At 42.5% G+C, this 16,816-nt stretch overlaps 1 long non-coding RNA gene and 6 other non-coding genes across 7 annotated transcripts; 2 read left to right on the top strand and 5 right to left on the bottom strand.

Annotated features, from left to right (window-relative positions):
- On the bottom strand, positions 1-72 carry TRNAP-AGG (transfer RNA proline (anticodon AGG)). Its single transcript has one exon. It is a non-coding gene; the product is annotated as a tRNA-Pro (tRNA).
- A 730-nt stretch (positions 73-802) lies between these two features.
- On the top strand, positions 803-884 carry TRNAL-AAG (transfer RNA leucine (anticodon AAG)). The gene has a single exon. It is a non-coding gene; the product is annotated as a tRNA-Leu (tRNA).
- A 3,189-nt stretch (positions 885-4,073) lies between these two features.
- Positions 4,074-4,145, bottom strand: TRNAP-AGG (transfer RNA proline (anticodon AGG)). Its single transcript has one exon. It is a non-coding gene; the product is annotated as a tRNA-Pro (tRNA).
- A 346-nt stretch (positions 4,146-4,491) lies between these two features.
- On the bottom strand, positions 4,492-4,564 carry TRNAT-UGU (transfer RNA threonine (anticodon UGU)). The gene has a single exon. It is a non-coding gene; the product is annotated as a tRNA-Thr (tRNA).
- A 5,200-nt stretch (positions 4,565-9,764) lies between these two features.
- On the bottom strand, positions 9,765-10,501 carry LOC142871391 (uncharacterized). The gene is made up of 2 exons (XR_012919640.1): positions 10,135-10,501; positions 9,765-9,918 (listed from the first exon to the last, which is right to left on the bottom strand). It is a non-coding gene; the product is annotated as an uncharacterized LOC142871391 (long non-coding RNA).
- Positions 10,502-11,678: 1,177 nt separating this feature from the next.
- Positions 11,679-11,760, top strand: TRNAL-UAG (transfer RNA leucine (anticodon UAG)). The gene has a single exon. It is a non-coding gene; the product is annotated as a tRNA-Leu (tRNA).
- Positions 11,761-16,650: 4,890 nt separating this feature from the next.
- TRNAT-UGU (transfer RNA threonine (anticodon UGU)) lies at positions 16,651-16,723 on the bottom strand. The gene has a single exon. It is a non-coding gene; the product is annotated as a tRNA-Thr (tRNA).
- Positions 16,724-16,816: the final 93 nt, after the last annotated feature.

Raw genomic sequence — 16,816 nt, 5'->3', positions numbered from 1 at the left:
GGGCTCGTCCGGGATTTGAACCCGGGACCTCTCGCACCCTAAGCGAGAATCATACCCCTAGACCAACGAGCCACACATAGAATGTTCTTGAATTTACAAACTTCACTAAGGAAAGTTTTAGCCACGTCCACGGTTGGTTGGGAAGTTTTTTTTTTTTTTTTTTTTTTTTTTAACAATCATGGGTATGAGGTGACACCTAGTGGATGAAACAACTCACTACAGACACCCCACCCACCCCGCCCCGGCCCAAATTCCAGAAGGCGGCGCCCGGTGACCAAGAATCTTGCTTAGGAAAAATTTTCAGGCATCAACGAGAATAATTTCACTGATGGTTGTCACTTCCAAGTGGGCCGACGATGATGCGGGAATGGAGGGAGGCAATCAGGCACAGTCCGGAGTGATTCAGGGGCCGTAGGGCGTCCCTTAACGGGTACCGACCGCTTTGCCTGCGGCCGGCCTAGCGCAAGCTGTCGCCGCGCGGCGCCCTCCGTGCAGAGTCCCCGGGGGAGGAGAGGGCCCGACCCTGCCAGGGGAGCAGCCTGCGCGCGGCGCAGGACGGGAGCGCCGTCGGCGTCAGACCTGACGAAGATTGTCCTCCCTCTCTGCGGAAGCCTCGCAAGCTTGTATTACAGCTCTTTCCACCAATCTCAAATACTGTGCTTAAAAGAAGAGAGAAAGCTAAGCACACCAGAAGAAAAGAAAAAAGAAATATAAAAAACCCAATAAATAAGTGTACGGTGGGGGCGGGGAGGAGAGAAATGAGTGGATAATAGAGGATAGACTTCAGCCAATTCCACCAGCAGGTAGCGTGGCCGAGCGGTCTAAGGCGCTGGATTAAGGCTCCAGTCTCTTCGGGGGCGTGGGTTCGAATCCCACCGCTGCCATCTGTGTTTTCTTTTGACGCTGTCGCTATGTAGCAGCGATTGTACTAGAGCTGCCACGTTAAGACAGTCGAGTAACCTTCCTCCAGCCTAGTCACCTGTCTTGGTAGAGAATCTGGGCTTGCACTGTTTTCCATAACGCAAAATGGTTCTTAATCAAAGATAGTAACAACCTTGCATGATCATGACGATGCCTTTGAATCAGAGTTTCCCAGTGGTAAAGTGCTAAGACATTAATATCATAAACCTGTAAGCTTTGCTTTACTTTTCTTCACTCAGCCAAAGAGCATATTCTGAACACTTGTCCTGTAATTGGCACTGTTCTAGTTGCTGAGGAGTATAGAAAGACGAATGAAACATAATGCCGGTTCACAAGGGAAGCTCACAGGCTAAACTGGAAAAGTAAACCATATGATTACAAAACGATCTGGAAACACTATAAGACATCATCAAGCAGAAAACAAATGCGGTATAAGGAAGGCATTGCGGTGACGCGGGAAGAATGGCGAGGGACTGTGGGCTTGGCTGTTAGAACACAAGGCTGTCATTTCTCATATTACTGAGTGACCTTCAGCAAGTTGCTTACTTAATTCCTCAATATTATCAAATTGAGATAATATATACCTCTATTATGAAAATTAGCGAATACATATGAGGTGCTTAGAACAGAGTCTTCAGAGATGAGGAAGATCAGTTTAAGCTTTCCATTTGTAATATAATCTCATAGCCATGGCTCTTATCCCTGGGAAGATTCCAATCTGAGTCTATGGAAAGCAGAAATAATTCTGTTTAACTGTGGCCTCTGGAGACCAGGAGGTGTGTGCAACAGTGTGGGACTATTCATCTATTCATTCATTCATTCATTCCTAATTACCTAATACATATAGTACACAATGCTAAATACTGAGGGTACAGCATCAAGTACAACAAAAGATTTGCCACACTGGAGCTTATTTCCTAGTAGGAAAAGCAGAAAGAAAAGAAAGAAAGGAATGTATATAATAATATCAAGTAGTGGTAAGTGCTGTGAAGGGAAATAAAGTAGTGTAAGGTATAGTGACAAGTGGAGGTATTTTGGAAAGGGTCGTCAAGGAAGGTGCCTCTAAAGAGGTGACATTTGAGCACAAAAGGAGTGAGGGAAGAAGTCATACAAATGCCTGAGGGAGTAGTATTCTAGGAAGGGAAAACAGCAAGTGAAAGGTCCAGAACAGGAACAAGATCCATGTATTTGAGGAACAACCAAAAGGTCAGTATAGCTGGAAGAGAATGAGTTAAGAGGAGGAGAAGAGAAGGAGTTGAGATCAAAGAGCTTCTCACTGCCAGAACATGCAAAGGCACAATCATGGATTTTGTTCTAAGTATGAGGAGAAGCTATTGGATACTTTTTAAGTTGAGAAGAGTATTATTTTTCTTACATTCTAGTACAATAACTCTGGCTGCTCTCTAGAATAGGGAGTAGAGAGAAAGTAGGAAGATAAGTGAATGTGTTGGGAAATGGATGAAGGTAGACTCAACAGTGTTCGTTGGTAGATTGGACATGATGTGTTGGGGAACTGGATGAATGATGGATCTATTTCCTCAGACATGAATGGTAGTGGGACAGCAGTTGGAAGAGGAGTGGCAGGAAATCCAGAACACAAGTTAATTTTGAGATGCCTATAACACATTCTCATGGGGCAAGCAGGTGACTATATGTACAAACCTAGGTCAAGGGTTGTGATGTAAATTTAGGGATCATCAGTACACAGATGGTATTTAAAGCCACATGATTGGATGAGTAAGTATAGACAGATAACAGGAGACAGAGGGCAAGAGAACATTCATAAATTGAGAGGACAGGAAAGGAGGAGTCATCAGAAGAGACTGAAAAGTAGCCTCCTGAAATGAGGAGTGCCGTATCTTCATGGTGCTGAGAAGCCCAATAGGATGAAGACCTATGGACCTAAGAACTGACCTTTAGATGTGGAAATGTCAAAGTCATTGGTGACTTTGACAAAAGCCATTTCAGTGGAGTGATGGAGAGAAAAACCCGATTATAACTGGTTGAGGAGAGAACATGAGGGGAGGAAGTTGAGATAGAAAATGGACAACTTATAAGGATTTTTTTCCATACAGAGAAAAGAGAATTGGTAGGACAACTGGAAAGAATGGTTAAGAAGGAATTTTTTCTCCACCGCCAAGAACAAAAAAAGAAAAAAACAAAAAAAAAAAAAACAAAAAAAAAGAAGGAATTTTTATTTAAGGATTGGTGATGCTACAGTCTGTTTGTAGACTGATGAGAATGACCTGCACACTGGGAGAAACAACTGTGTGTGTGCTGTGGGTGGGAGGTGGGGATAAGGGTGGGAGTGGGGAAGGAACGTTCATTGCAGAAACCAAATCCTTGTGTAGGGAAGAAGAAATGGGAGTTATCTGATGAGAAACTGAGGGAGTTGTCCTTAAATATGAAAATTAAAAGATGTGTCCTTGAAACAGGACAGAAGACAGAGAATATGAGTGTTGATGTGGGTAAGTTGGCCCCTCTGCTGCCAGCAAGGGGATATAGTTTACTTCTAATGGAGTCGTTCTACTCTGTTAATAGGTATTCGCGCAATAAAGTTGCTAAAAGTCCACAAAACATTTTTTTTTAATTTATCATTTTAAAATCTGCCTTTGAAAATTTATGTTCCCTTATCACTCTATTGCTCTCCTGGTGTTAAGAGACTTTATTGCTTACCTCACAGGATTGTGGTAATTAAAAAAAAGGAAAAAGAACAGAAAAGGCTTGTGGTGGAAAAAAGAAAGAAGAGAGGGAAGAAAGACAAAGAGAAGAAAAGACATTATGTGATAACATATAAAAAGCTAAGGCATCACACACTTCCACATCGTGATAATGTTAGTATGCATTCGCTTCCAATTCCTTACCGGGAAAGACAAAATCCTCCTTATGTTTACCTAGGGCTATTTAAATTTTCCAGGCAGTTTTCCATACACTCTTTTCTTTGACAGAACAGGATTCCTGGAGGTAGGTGGGGAAAGGGAGACGTGTTACTATTTTCATTTTACAACAGATGCACTAAGAGGCCAACTTCCGTGCTCTCTGACCAGCCACTGGAGTCAGGAACGCTTTGTCAGAAATCCTGGGACTGTTCTCTAGCGATTTCATGTCTTTGGTTGCAATTTTTCAAAGCAGAGTGCTGGTAAAGCAAAACAGGGCTCGTCCGGGATTTGAACCCGGGACCTCTCGCACCCTAAGCGAGAATCATACCCCTAGACCAACGAGCCATGGGACTGTGAGATTTTAATCTCGCCTCAAGGCTTATTCATTTCGCTTGGCATTTTGTGATGAACGCGTCCTTGAGCGCCTTCTATTGGCAGGAATACCAAGATTGCGTTTGTTCGCACAACAGGCATAAACCACATGTCATTTATTGATTGCTGTTATGGATACAGACCAGAATGGCAGTTTCTGCCGGCAGAAGTGAATACACATAACCTAAATGACTCCTGGAGCAGCGCCGAGGGCATGGAGATCCGTACAGCATAGCAGTTTAGGCAACCTAGTTTGGCCCTGCCAGCCGGATCTACTGAAATGGAATTGACATATAAAAGGAGAAAAATACAAAACCACAGGCCCCAGCGAGATTTGAACTCGCGACCCCTGGTTTACAAGACCAGTGCTCTAACCCCTGAGCTATGGAGCCACTGCCTGCCAGCTGCTTCTCTGCTACACTCCTTATAGACACATATTATAAATCTGGCATTCAGATATATTACTATTAAACAGGATTTTAGAGTAAAAATCCAGGATAGTCTTCTACAAAATTAGAACATTTTCGTGTCCTGTAAATCCTTTGGAAAGATTCCACTTTGAACAGAGCAACTGCCAGACACTATCTTCTCGTCCCTCACCCTGATACTCTGCTGAGATGTTAACCTCCCTTGCCTCTGCCATGCACGGAAAGGATGCAGATAGAAGAATTTCAGGTATTTGGGTACATGAGAGGCCCTTTGAGATATGAGGCGCATATGGAGAGTTTCTCATGAGTAAGGAAATTATAGTACACTCCTTCCACTTAATATGGTGCTAATTCCAGAGAAGGAGGTGAGAAGAGATTTATCACGGTTTTGCTTTTTCTGAATCTAGAGCCCCAAATCTGAGTTTGCTTTTTTGGAGCTAACGCCTCTCTCTTAAAGGTCCAGGAGTAGGAAAACACAGAGGAAAGGGGTGTTGGAGAAGAGTTTAATCTTTCCCTAAAACATACACATCGTTGGTATGAAAATAATATGATTTTTAAGAAAGAATTGTTTTCAGTTTTTAGAAACTTGGTTTATATAATGTGGTAAACAGGAACTAAAATTTCATTTAACTAAGAAAAGTCTTGTACGTATTTCTTACTGCAAATACAGCCCTGAATGAGAATATTGGTGAAAAAGCACTGATTTATGCAACTCCAAGAAGTGAATCAACATAGTTTAGTAGGATTTAGACCTTCTGCCCATAGGTCTGCTTTTGTACCCAGTATTCTTTAAGGCTTTCATTTGTTCAAGATCACAAAGTTTGTAAGAAATCTATAAGCTTATGATTCAATGTCTTCTTTAATTTTCATTATGTAAATATAAAACATAGTGCCACTGACCTTACACATTTTTAAGGATGAAAAGTGTTCTATTTGCCTTTAGATGGGCAAAAGAAGTCACTCGTAACAGATATTGTTGGTTCAGTGTTGAGTAACTGAGAGACCTCACAGTGTTGTCCTAAGGTGAATATGTACTCTCTACAGTGGAGAAAAGGTAGCAGGATCTTGTGTGGCCTGGTAAGGCCTGCTCCTCCCAATACTCCTAGATGTTTAAACCTCAGTCTTTCTACACCAGCCTTCATTGCCCCCAAGAGAACTACAAGACTTTGTTTTACTGCTGAATCAAGAATTGAGTCTCTATCTTCCATTTGCTTACACAAGACACTTCACTGTAGAAAAGATGATCTCTTTGGGCCTAAAGACAGGCCTCATAACTTAAGGAAATGGCAGGTTGTCTGCCTTTTTTCTAGCACAGGAAAATTGAATTAAAACAAACTTTGGATCATAGATGACATATGAATGTTGGAAAGTTTAGACACTGAGTAGGTGGTGCAGTGGTAAGAAAAAACCTGGGTCAATTGTTTAACTTTGCCAAGTCTCAGTGTCTGTGTTTTGGAAATGAGTGTTCATTATTATTACTGTCATTGTGATCTTCATTATTATTATTTTTGGAGAGACTGACAATAGGCAAAATCAATAAAGAGTCAAAACTATCTCTCAAACAGCTTTCTTACCCCTTCCATCCTATTGTTCTCCTCATCTCTTGACTTATCTTTCTCTGATCATATTCTTGGCACCTCTTACCTTTTCCCCCACCCTTCCAAGCCTACAGTTCACTCAGGTTGGCCTGTCTGACTCCAAGAGATTCCAAGAGCCCCTTCCCTGTGAATTTTTTAAACTTAGAGAACAACATCAAATATGGTTGTGTTCCAGCCCATTCTTAGTGCTTCTCTATTTCAAAATTACTTTTAAAAAATGTTTCTGTAATTCTTCCATTTCCCTTCAACTTTTATTTTGAAAATCTTTAATCCTAGTGTGGAAATAAATGAACACCAACTAAATGAGAACCAGCAAAGGCTATTCAGAACTTGCCATAGCAAGGAAGTTTGCCACCACCACTTGTGTTTTGGCAGAGACTCAAAGGCAGGCAGAGGAGTGGGAAGCTTTATAGTGGACACAGGCAAGACTTCAGGATGCCCTGATGGGTGGCTGTGGCGTGGGGAAGCTGTAGGCGGGTTAACTAGAAGTAGGGCATCCTATGCTCTTGTTAGGGGTATATTATTTGGCTTTCTCTAGTTGGTCCTAAGTTGGAAGCAGGGATAAATATTAGGGAAGCTGTTAGTTAATAATCAATGCCTAGCCATTTGGGACTGATTGTCACAGAGGTTATTGTTTGGCATCCTGGGCTGGTTGCTAGAGGCAGTGATCTTTCTTCCTACAAGTCTAACTTATAGATGTCAGCTGGCTTTCTGGGCCGGTCACTATGGATTGATTTCCTGGGCTGGTTGCTGAAGATTATAGGTCGAAGTTTTATTTTTATATGTGGTCTGGCTATTGTCCATTTTTATATTCACATGCTAAAGAAAAGTTGAAAAAACAGTGCAATGAAACCCTTATACCCTTTACCTAGAACACCATTTATTAACATTTGCCACATTTGCTTTCTCCCTACCTCCAAGCCCCTCTTTATATACCCATCTCCCTTCACACCCAAATATTTCATACACGGATCTCCTAAAAATAAGAACTAAGAATAAGAGCATAATCTTAGTACCATATTACACCCAAAATAATTTATAATAGTTCCATATAATCTAATGGACATATAGCCCATATTTAAATTTCCCTAATTGCTCTTCCTCCCATTTAAAAAGGTTTGGACTCAAACTGTGTTTCTTTTTTCTCGAGGTAGTTAGTTGTGATGTCTCTTTGGTCTATTTTAATCTAGAAACTTCCCCTTTTCTCAGTCTTTCTTTTTCATGGCAACTGTCTTTTAGGAAATCTCACATTCTGAATTTCTCTGATTATTTCATTATATTAGATTCAGTTTAACTTTTGGTTATTTCCTCATAATTAGATTCAGCTTAAATATTTTTTGTCAAGAACACTACTACAGAGACTTAATAGTCTGAAGAACTTGGCCAGATGTGATGGCTCACACCTGTAATCCCAACACTCTGGGAGGCCAAGGCAGGAGGATTGCTTGCGCTCAGGAGTTTGAGGTTGCTGTGAGCTACAATGATGCCACTGCATTCTACCTAGGGTGACAGAGTAGTAAAAAAATAAAAAGAAAAAAAAAGGAAATTGAACCCTCCTCCTTGCTACCTGCTTCAAAAAAAAAAAAAAAAAAAAGTCTGAAGATTATCTAGGCTCTAAGTAGGACTGAATTCTTAGCAACCCAAGCAGGAAGAATGAATCTAATAAGATTCTTTTATTTATTTGCATGAAAGCACACTATTTACTATTCAAGGGGCTTTCGTTCACAAAAGGAGACTATCATGTCATCCTTGGGTGGAGACCTTGGAATTCTCAGCTTCATAGACTATAAAGTAACATTAAAGTCAGAAATATCAATATCAAAAAAGTAGACACAATTGCCAGGGTCCAACCAATTATTCAAGTGACGACATCCAGGACAAATTATGGTAGGCATACTGATTTCTGAGATAAATAGATTATTTATCTCGAATATGAAAGAACATGGATTTGCAAAGCTTAAGCCAAAAAAAAAAAAAATGTACTTGCCTCAATTTGTGCTTTCTCAAAGTTATTTTCTTCAGACTTCTACAGACCTCTTACCTTCGGGAAACTGAGGTTGAACTCTGGTGATTATTGGTTATTTCTTGTGTTATCACCTTATCATAGTGTGTGTGTGCATTCATTCTTTTAGGTTTATATGGTATATATTACAAAAGGTAAAGAAGATATTTTCTTTTATTCAATGAAAAGTTCCCACTGAGCAGCGATAATAACCTCGTTTGTCTTCTTCACCTTCCCATAAGCAAATGGTTAGCATAGATTTGGTGGATGTGAAATGGGTTGTGTGCTATCCTGAAAAGCCAAAAGAAGATTCTATTTCCAAGTCCCAAAGAACCTCCTGGCTTTCCATTCCTGTTGACTAGGCCCTAGTTCAGGATTGCTTTTCTTCTCACCTGAAGCTTGCTGAGGTGATTAATTCTGTAAGATTGCTCCATGAAGTCCCTATTGTCCCATCTCTCCAGTGAAGTCCAGTGAACATTGTAAAGACAAATGCAATTTAAAAATAAGAGGCTTAAATCTCCCTGCTGAAAATAAGGAAAAAGATTTCCCTTCCCTCCTTTATTTTTGAGCATTTACTTTAGAAAACTTGAAAGTATACCACGGCACTTTGCATTACTATGATGATCAGTGTGATGATAAACATGCGAGACCATGTAAGACCTAAATATTTAAGTAGGGGTTCAATAAATACTAAAAGGACTATCTTATACATTCATCAAAAATATATTATTTACTAGTATTTAATCTTTAGCAAGATTTTATTGCACATGCAGAAGGGGTCCTCAGTCCAATAGCTGGATGACTCTCTATTGGAGCTAGGGACAGAGCTTTACATTGCAATTGTCTTCTGTGAAACTGATCCAGAAAGATTCTGGTGGGACCTTTTAAATGTTTTTAATGACCATATGGTACTTGATACATAGAGTACTTCTCAAAATTTAATTTATACTCTAATTTTTGGGGAGCTTTTTAAGATTCTGATTCAATAGGCCTGAGAGTCTGCATTTCAAATACTCCACCAGGAGATGCTGATCTGCTGGTCCCCGATCACAGTTTGAGTATTAAGGCCTTAAAGTAAATTATCTCACTTGTCTATAGATTTTCATCATCTGGACTATTAATAAGGTATGGATAGCAGAACATTCAAGATCAAACTCTCCAGCAATATTGCAGAATGCTAGAACCTAGAATACTAGCATTCTAAACTGGAGATTGAAGGAATAGCTATGTGCCAGACAAACACTCTGCATGGATCTGTAGCAGGCATTTTTCCAAAGGAGTGGCTACCCATTTGCTTCAGATACTGGGCAATTATATATGCAGCAAAGTTGGCATTCTACGAGGAAAGCTGAGACAGCTGGCTTGTGGGTCTCAGGGCACTTCCTGTTTGAACTGGACAATCCAACCTGTGATCAACTTCTTGAGAAGAACAGACCAAGGCTCCTCTCTCCACTGAAGGATGCAGTGAGTGCAAGGCAGGCAATGGGTGCTCAAGCAATATGGATGTTTGAATAGGAGAAGTTATGCCCACTTGTTAATAAAGAAACTTCAGCCAGGAGTATAAGAGAGTGGTACTTTCTCTCTTGATAAGAAAGGGCTTTGAAGTGTGTCAGTTTGGTGAACTTGAACATGCATTATTCCAGGATCAAAAGGGAGCTCTGCTGTAATGACCAGGGTTCTTTCTTGTTGACTGGTTCCTGTTATTGCCTGATTTGGCACTAAAAAAGATTAAGAAAGGCTCAGGTCACTTACATCTCATAAGAATCTCCATATTAAAAAAAAACCTAACACATACGTAGTTAACAGAAACCGTGGGTAAGCTCACACTCCTTTTCTTCTCAGGGTTCCACCAAAGAGTGAAAACGCAAAGTGAAATTTCTTAGAAGTCCTACATTCAGCCAAAAGGGTTGGCGACAGATATTTGAATTACTCACCCTAAAGTGAGGTAGGAAGCCATATCTTTGACCATCCGGCGAGAGACTCGAGACTCGAAACCTGCAAGAGACTACACCTTGGCCTTGGGTGCTGACCGCCTCCGAGCCTCACTCCTGACTCCTGTAGCTTCTAGGGAGAGGGAGAACTGGTCAGGGCCTGCGGTGGACATCCGGCTTCCACCTGGGAGCTCAGAATGCCTGTGAACTGGCAGCAGAGAGGGGACCCCAGAGGGCGAGGAGGAGGCGCTCACACGCGGTGTGTTGGGGAGGTGGGGGAAGGAGGGCACAGCCAGGCGTCGGGACTGGCGGCCACTGGGGCACTGGGGAGCCTGCCTCCGACCTTTGACCTCCGACCATTCCGGCTCCTTCCTGCGCTGCCCCCGCCTCCCCGCCTGGGTTCCAGAACACATGTCTATTGTGCCGTGTTCCGCGTTGCTCTGAGACCCACTGCTCAGCTACTTTTCCAGAACTTCTTTTCTGCTCTCCGCCCCATGCTCCTGGGCGCGGTGACCGTGAACTAGCAGGACCTTCGCCCAGGGCAAGATCGGAAAGAACACTCGGTCCCTGTCCACCCACCCCGACCCCTGACCCCCGACCCCCGACCCCCGCTCCCTCAAGCCACCAGGGGCTGGGGAGAGATTTCAGAGAGGCTTTGGCAAGGAGAGGCGAGAGATAGTGTGGTTTTTGGAGTGATCGAGGTGGGGGACGGAAGGAGCACTTCAAATTAGGAAACTTGAATTAGACTCTTAGAAAAAAGCTCTGGATCCAGAGGCCAAGAGACGGCCAAGCAGAAACTCAGCAAAGAAGAACGTCAATGTTATTAATGATACATAATCCAGGGCTTTGCGCCGAGTGGGGTTCGTTGGAAGGTCAGTGATTCCCACTTTGGGTGCGGGAGACCTCGGATATCACCTCCGAAACTCCCAACTTTCCCTGTGCTCTTTTCGAAAGAAACAGTAAAGGGGAGATGGTCCAGGTGCTGCAGCAGCGGGCGTGGGCGTGGGTCTGTCTGCCGAGTGGGCAGCGCCGCCAGTCAGCCCCGACCTCGCCTTTCTCCAGCTGCAGGAGGAAGCGACCAGGGAGCTTCCTTTGAGCGCGGTGCCAGGCTTTCCAGACCTGGGAACCGAAGGGCTCCTAATACCGGAGATCTGAACTTCGCCCTCACGCACTCTAAGCGCTACTCGAATCCACAGACCAACGACCCAACAGTTTTTTTATTATTCAATCTCCTCTAATAACTTGCAAGTCATTCGTGGGATTTTTTTTTTTTCTTTCTGTGTCTTATCGTCTAGGTTAAAGAAAAGATACAAACCTTCCACGGACATTCACGCTAATAATTTTTGATTACCTTATAGCCCACTTCTCAGGGTGTGTGAGAATGCGGATTCCTCCTTTCCCCAAAGTTGCTCAGATCCCTAGGGAAGAATAGAAATGGTATAGGTAAGTTCTGCGTCAAGCAAAGAAAATTCAGAATTTTGCACTGATACGCTGGGGCAAAATGCTTAGAAATGAAGGAATTAATTGCAAGCCATTTTCACATGTGTGGTAGTGTGGCCGAGCGGTCTAAGGCGCTGGATTTAGGCTCCAGTCTCTTCGGGGGCGTGGGTTCGAATCCCATCACTGCCAGTGGTATGTTTTAGTGCAGCCGAGATTCCAAACTACTAAGTGATCAAAAGGAAATTTAAATCCCCTTTCCAGATCATACAGGATCGGATTCCAAACTACTAAGTGATCAAAAGGAAATTTAAATCCCCTTTCCAGATCATCCAGGATCGGATTCTCTCTGAACTCTGTAGGTCATTCGTAGCTCAGTTTGTCTCAGTTTCTTGCTTAAATTGTTCGGGTTCTGCAGGGTAACCTCATTTCTGTTCAGACTTGCTATTGTACCAACTTGCTTTGTGTACAAACTTTTGCATCATCACCCTGTGTTCCTGCGATAGGGAATGCTTTCGGTCCTCTTCTAAAACCTCGGTTGACATTGAATTATTCTGATTATCTGGTTTAGGCACCTTCTTGTCAGGAAGGGGTGGGGAACCTGCGGCCTCAAGCCAAGTGTGGCCCTCCAGATCCCCGAGTGCGTCCCCTCGACCGAATCCAAACTTCACAGAACAAATTATTAAAAGGATTTGTTCTGTAAAATTTGGATTCAGTCAAAAAGCCGCACTCAAGTGTCCAGAAGGCCACATGTGCCCTCAAGGCTGTAGGTTCCCCAATCCCAGGGCCGTCGCCCCCATCAGCCTGCCGCCCGCAATGATTTAGGAGCTGCAGCTCTGTGCTCCCGAAATGCTCTGCGCAGACCTTATTTTGGTTCCAATCATAATACTTTTGTCATTGAATGTGGTGAATGAATGAATGAACGTAGAAAGCCCAAATTTAGCAGGGTTCAAGCTCTCACTGAAGCGTCAATACTTCATGGGGAGCTGGGAGGGGACAAGTAAACAGTTACATTGATTTTGACTTTGCAGGGGGGGTTGTGATTCCAAAGCAATGCTGGCTGTTGCCTGACACTGTACTTTCCGCCTTGGGGGCAGTGATGTGAATGCTGTGGGCTTAGCCCCCTCCTGCCTCTTCCCAGTGAATTTACTTACCTTAGAGACTGCCTAGGTCTCTGAGCCACCCATCTGCAATGCTTGCATAGAACCTAACCCACTGAGGGAAAGAGGGGGAAATACACTCAGGGCCTATTGAATGCTGTCATCTCAGAATGGTTGTCCTACTGCAGTTTTCAGCCATTACAGCCCTTGTTACCTACCTACAGTAGTTCTCGTGGGTTTTCCCAGACAGCTTCCTCAAGGAACTAGAGAATTTCCTTACAGTGTCATGAGGAATGAATGAAAACAAACAAAACCAAAACAAAACAAGAACAGGGCAGAGAACTAGGACTCTGTGCAAGAACCAAGGTCTTAAGTTTTCTCATGTCATTTTTTGATTCTGACCTCCTTTTTATATCTTTCCTTCTTCTCATTCAAAATCCTCTCCCATGTCCTCTCAGGACACCTTCTATTTACTTTGGTGACTCCTCCTCAGACCAGTTCCCTTCCTTTCATCCACTTCTCACCAAGAAATATCATGGGCTCCCAAGTTCTTCACAAAAGAAGCCCTGAGAGACCAAGCTTCCTTGCTTCCAGTGCTTAGTGAAAAAAAAAAAGGCCTTTATATTTGTGGACATTTCTCTAAAATTCCCTATTTACATAATTTCCATATCACTTGTCCTTTCCTTCTTTTTTTTTTTTGAGACAGAGTCTCGCTTTGTTGTCCAGGCTAGAGTGAGTGCCGTGGCGTCAGCCTAGCTCACAGCAACCTCAAACTCCTGGGCTCGAGAGATCCTTCTGCCTCAGCCTCCCGAGTAGCTGGGACTACAGGCATGTGCCACCATGCCCGGCTAATTTTTTTATATACATATTAGTTGGCCAATTAATTTCTTTCTATTTATAGTAGAGACGGGGTCTCGCTCTTGCTCAGGCTGGTTTTGAACTCCTGACCTTGAGCAATCCGCCCGCCTCGGCCTCTGTCCTTTCCTTCTTAACAGGCAATTTTTCTATCTTCCAATTGTTTATTTTTCCTTCTTCCTGAAATTTAATTCTGTGCATTGTCCTGAGACCAATTTAATTTTTGTGTTTCTGTTCATCTCCCTCTAATAACTCTCAGAAACCTTATCTCCCTACTTGGATGTTTTCGGTTGCCTAGAGAATGGCTCCTGTTAGGCCACCACTCCATCTCCCTTCCCTACCTCACTCACTCCTCCCCAAGCAGATCTTTTTCCAGTACCCTCCACATTCACTAATGTCACTCTCAAGGGCACCACCTTGGAGTGCTTTTGTTTGGATTGTCCCTTAGTTCTAGTCAATTCCATCTCCTTGTTGATGGAAGGATGCTTGCTTGCTTCTGTATCCACTCTTGCCACTGTCCACCCTACATTTTTCCTGCCCACATCACCTTTGCCACCACTAAAATGATCCCGAACCCCTATCCTTCCTTCTATCTCCTCCTCTTGTTCCTCTTGACGTCCCTTGCTACTCCTCCAGCTCCACTCTGCCACCCTTGCCACACCCGCATCCCCTACTTCTCCCTGGCACTCTTTCACCCACTTCTCCCACCACATATACATATCAAAAAGCTCCCTCACTCACGTAAGCATGTATCAATATTCCTGTCAAATTCTGGCTAAAAATTCAACTTCAGGAAGCTCTCTTTAGGTTAGTCCTTCTTCACCATGCTGATCACTTCATTGCCCTGAATGTTCTCCCATATATGTATTGTTTGTAAATGCTTACTAGTGGTATCAGTAAAGCAACACAGCATTATCTATTTTGTTCCTTCAACTAAACTGTGAATTACATAAGTCATCTTTTAAAAAAATATTAGTACACTTTACATTTAAGAGCAGTTTTATGTTTACAGAAAAATTGATTGGAAAGTACAGAGAGTTCATACACACCCTCCCTCCCTACACACACACACACACACACACACACACACACACACACACACACCTCCTTCACCATGACATCCTGCACCAGGTGGTACATTTGTTACAACCAACACTGATACGTCATTATTAACCAAAGAACATTTGGGTTCTCCCTTCGGGTTGTACATTCTGTTGGTTTGGACAAATAAATCATGACATGTATCCAACATTACAGTACCTCAGAGAGTAGTTTCACTGCCCTAAAATTTTTCTATGCTTTACATGTGCATCCCTCCCTTCCCCCTAACTCCTGGAAACTGCTCCCCTTTTGTCTTTCACAGAATGTCATAAAGTTGGAAGCATACACTATGAAGCCTTTTCAGATTGGTCTCTTTCTCTTAGTAATATGCATGTAAGTTTACCTCCATGTCTTTTTATATCTTGATAGCTATAAACATTAATGCGCAGGTTATTGTATAGACATAAGTTTTAGCTCATTTGAGTAAGTACCTAGGAGTGTGATTGCTGGATTGTATGGGAAACATATTTAGCTTTGTAAGAAACTGGTTTTTAAGGTTCATTTTTATAAAATAGAAATCTGTTTTTTAATGTAATGTATACAAGTGGCACATTTTGAGAAATCCATGAAAGTATAAAGAATAACAATCACCCACAGATAAACATATGTTGGCATATTTCCATTTTTCATTTTTGAATGATAAATTTCTAAAAGTGGAAATAGAGTACTTGATCAAATAAAATGTATTTTTAAAGTTCTTGATTTATAATGCCCAATTGCCGAAAGCAGTGACATTGTATTTTTGTCACTGTATTCTTGTCCAATTTGATGACGAAATAATATTCCCTGGCTTTAATATAGTATTTCTTTTTTTATTGAGGAAGGAATATTTTTCATATGCATACTTGACCTTTTGCATTGCTTATTCTCTTGGTATTGTTTGTTTACATTGGTTTAAAGGGCAGTTCTTTCTAAAGTATTTCTCCTTAGACTCTGAATTACCTAGTATGAATTATCTAGGGTAATGAGAAAGTGTAGGGATGGGGTTAAGATTAAGGGATGTTACCCAATATTCAATCAGTGCTAGCTAGTCTTACGGATTAAGAGATAACAGATTCAAACCTAAAAAGAACTTCCTTAATTCACATCTTGTGAGAAAATAGAATCACATCGACTGCAGGATCACAAAAGAGGACACACAAAATTAAGGTTCATGGCAAGCAAAATGTAGTTCTTTTATTGCCTGAAAATCGAATGAAAACAAATGCTTCTTGGCCATTGGGGTTAAGAGGATGTAAAACCCTCTGGGTATTGAGTGGAGGACTGGAGAAAGAAGCCAGAATCGAACCTAAGGACTTTAGCAGTTACAACCCCTAGAGTTCCACGCCTTACCGCCTGAGCTATCGAAAGGTAAACAGCACGTGTGTTAGTGTAGGTTTTTGTGCATTTCAGCACGTGTGTTAGTGTAGGTTTTTGTGCATTTGTAGCAGCCGGTGGGTGTCCTGATTCCTTTTGTATTCGAGCCTTGGGCTCAGATTAGAGTTCAAGAGGTCTCCAGAAAGCCGAGTCCATAGTAGAGTGAATCTCGGGACCCGTCTAGAGGCAGTAGGACTAGAGGTCTGCATCGGAAGAAGTGAGGCTAGAAGCAGGGCAGAAGCCACCTGGATTGGGGTGTATCCGCGTAGCTTCAGGAGCAGGCTGCCCGGGTTCTCGCGCCAGGAGCACAGGAGCAGGCTGCCAGGGCAGGCTGCAAGTGGGGAAGTGCGCGGGACTCCAGGGGTCACGGCTGTCAGCAGGCTGAGGCTAATCTCTTCCACAAACACAGAGGTATGGACCAGCTCCAGAATTTTTCTCCCGGAGACGTGAGCAATCTAGCTCCTTCCCTCTTACTGAAGGGTACAAACACTTGTTTTCCCTGGACCAATCGCAGGAACCCCGATGCTGTGGTATTTCGTCCCAAATTTCCAGGATCTGACTTTCACGGAGAGATCATGAAGTGTTTCCTATCTTTAAAATTGGTGTTTGTACAGTGGATAAAAATGAAAAAAATCTTCCCTTTTGTAACCTGGAAAACAAATTTGTCACAAGGCCCCAGCGAGATTTGAACTCGCGACCCCTGGTTTACAAGACCAGTGCTCTAACCCCTGAGCTATGGAGCCGCCGTGCGCCCCACTTGTTTACATTGAATCTGTTAAATTCATAAAATCCCAGGTAAATGAGATTTATGTCTAAATAAAATTTAACATATAATT

This window comes from Microcebus murinus, chromosome 6, assembly GCF_040939455.1.
Source record: "Microcebus murinus isolate Inina chromosome 6, M.murinus_Inina_mat1.0, whole genome shotgun sequence".
NCBI classification, from domain to species: Eukaryota; Metazoa; Chordata; class Mammalia; order Primates; family Cheirogaleidae; genus Microcebus; species Microcebus murinus.
Note: the sequence above shows the minus strand (reverse complement) of the source record. Positions and strands in the feature narration are given on the sequence as shown.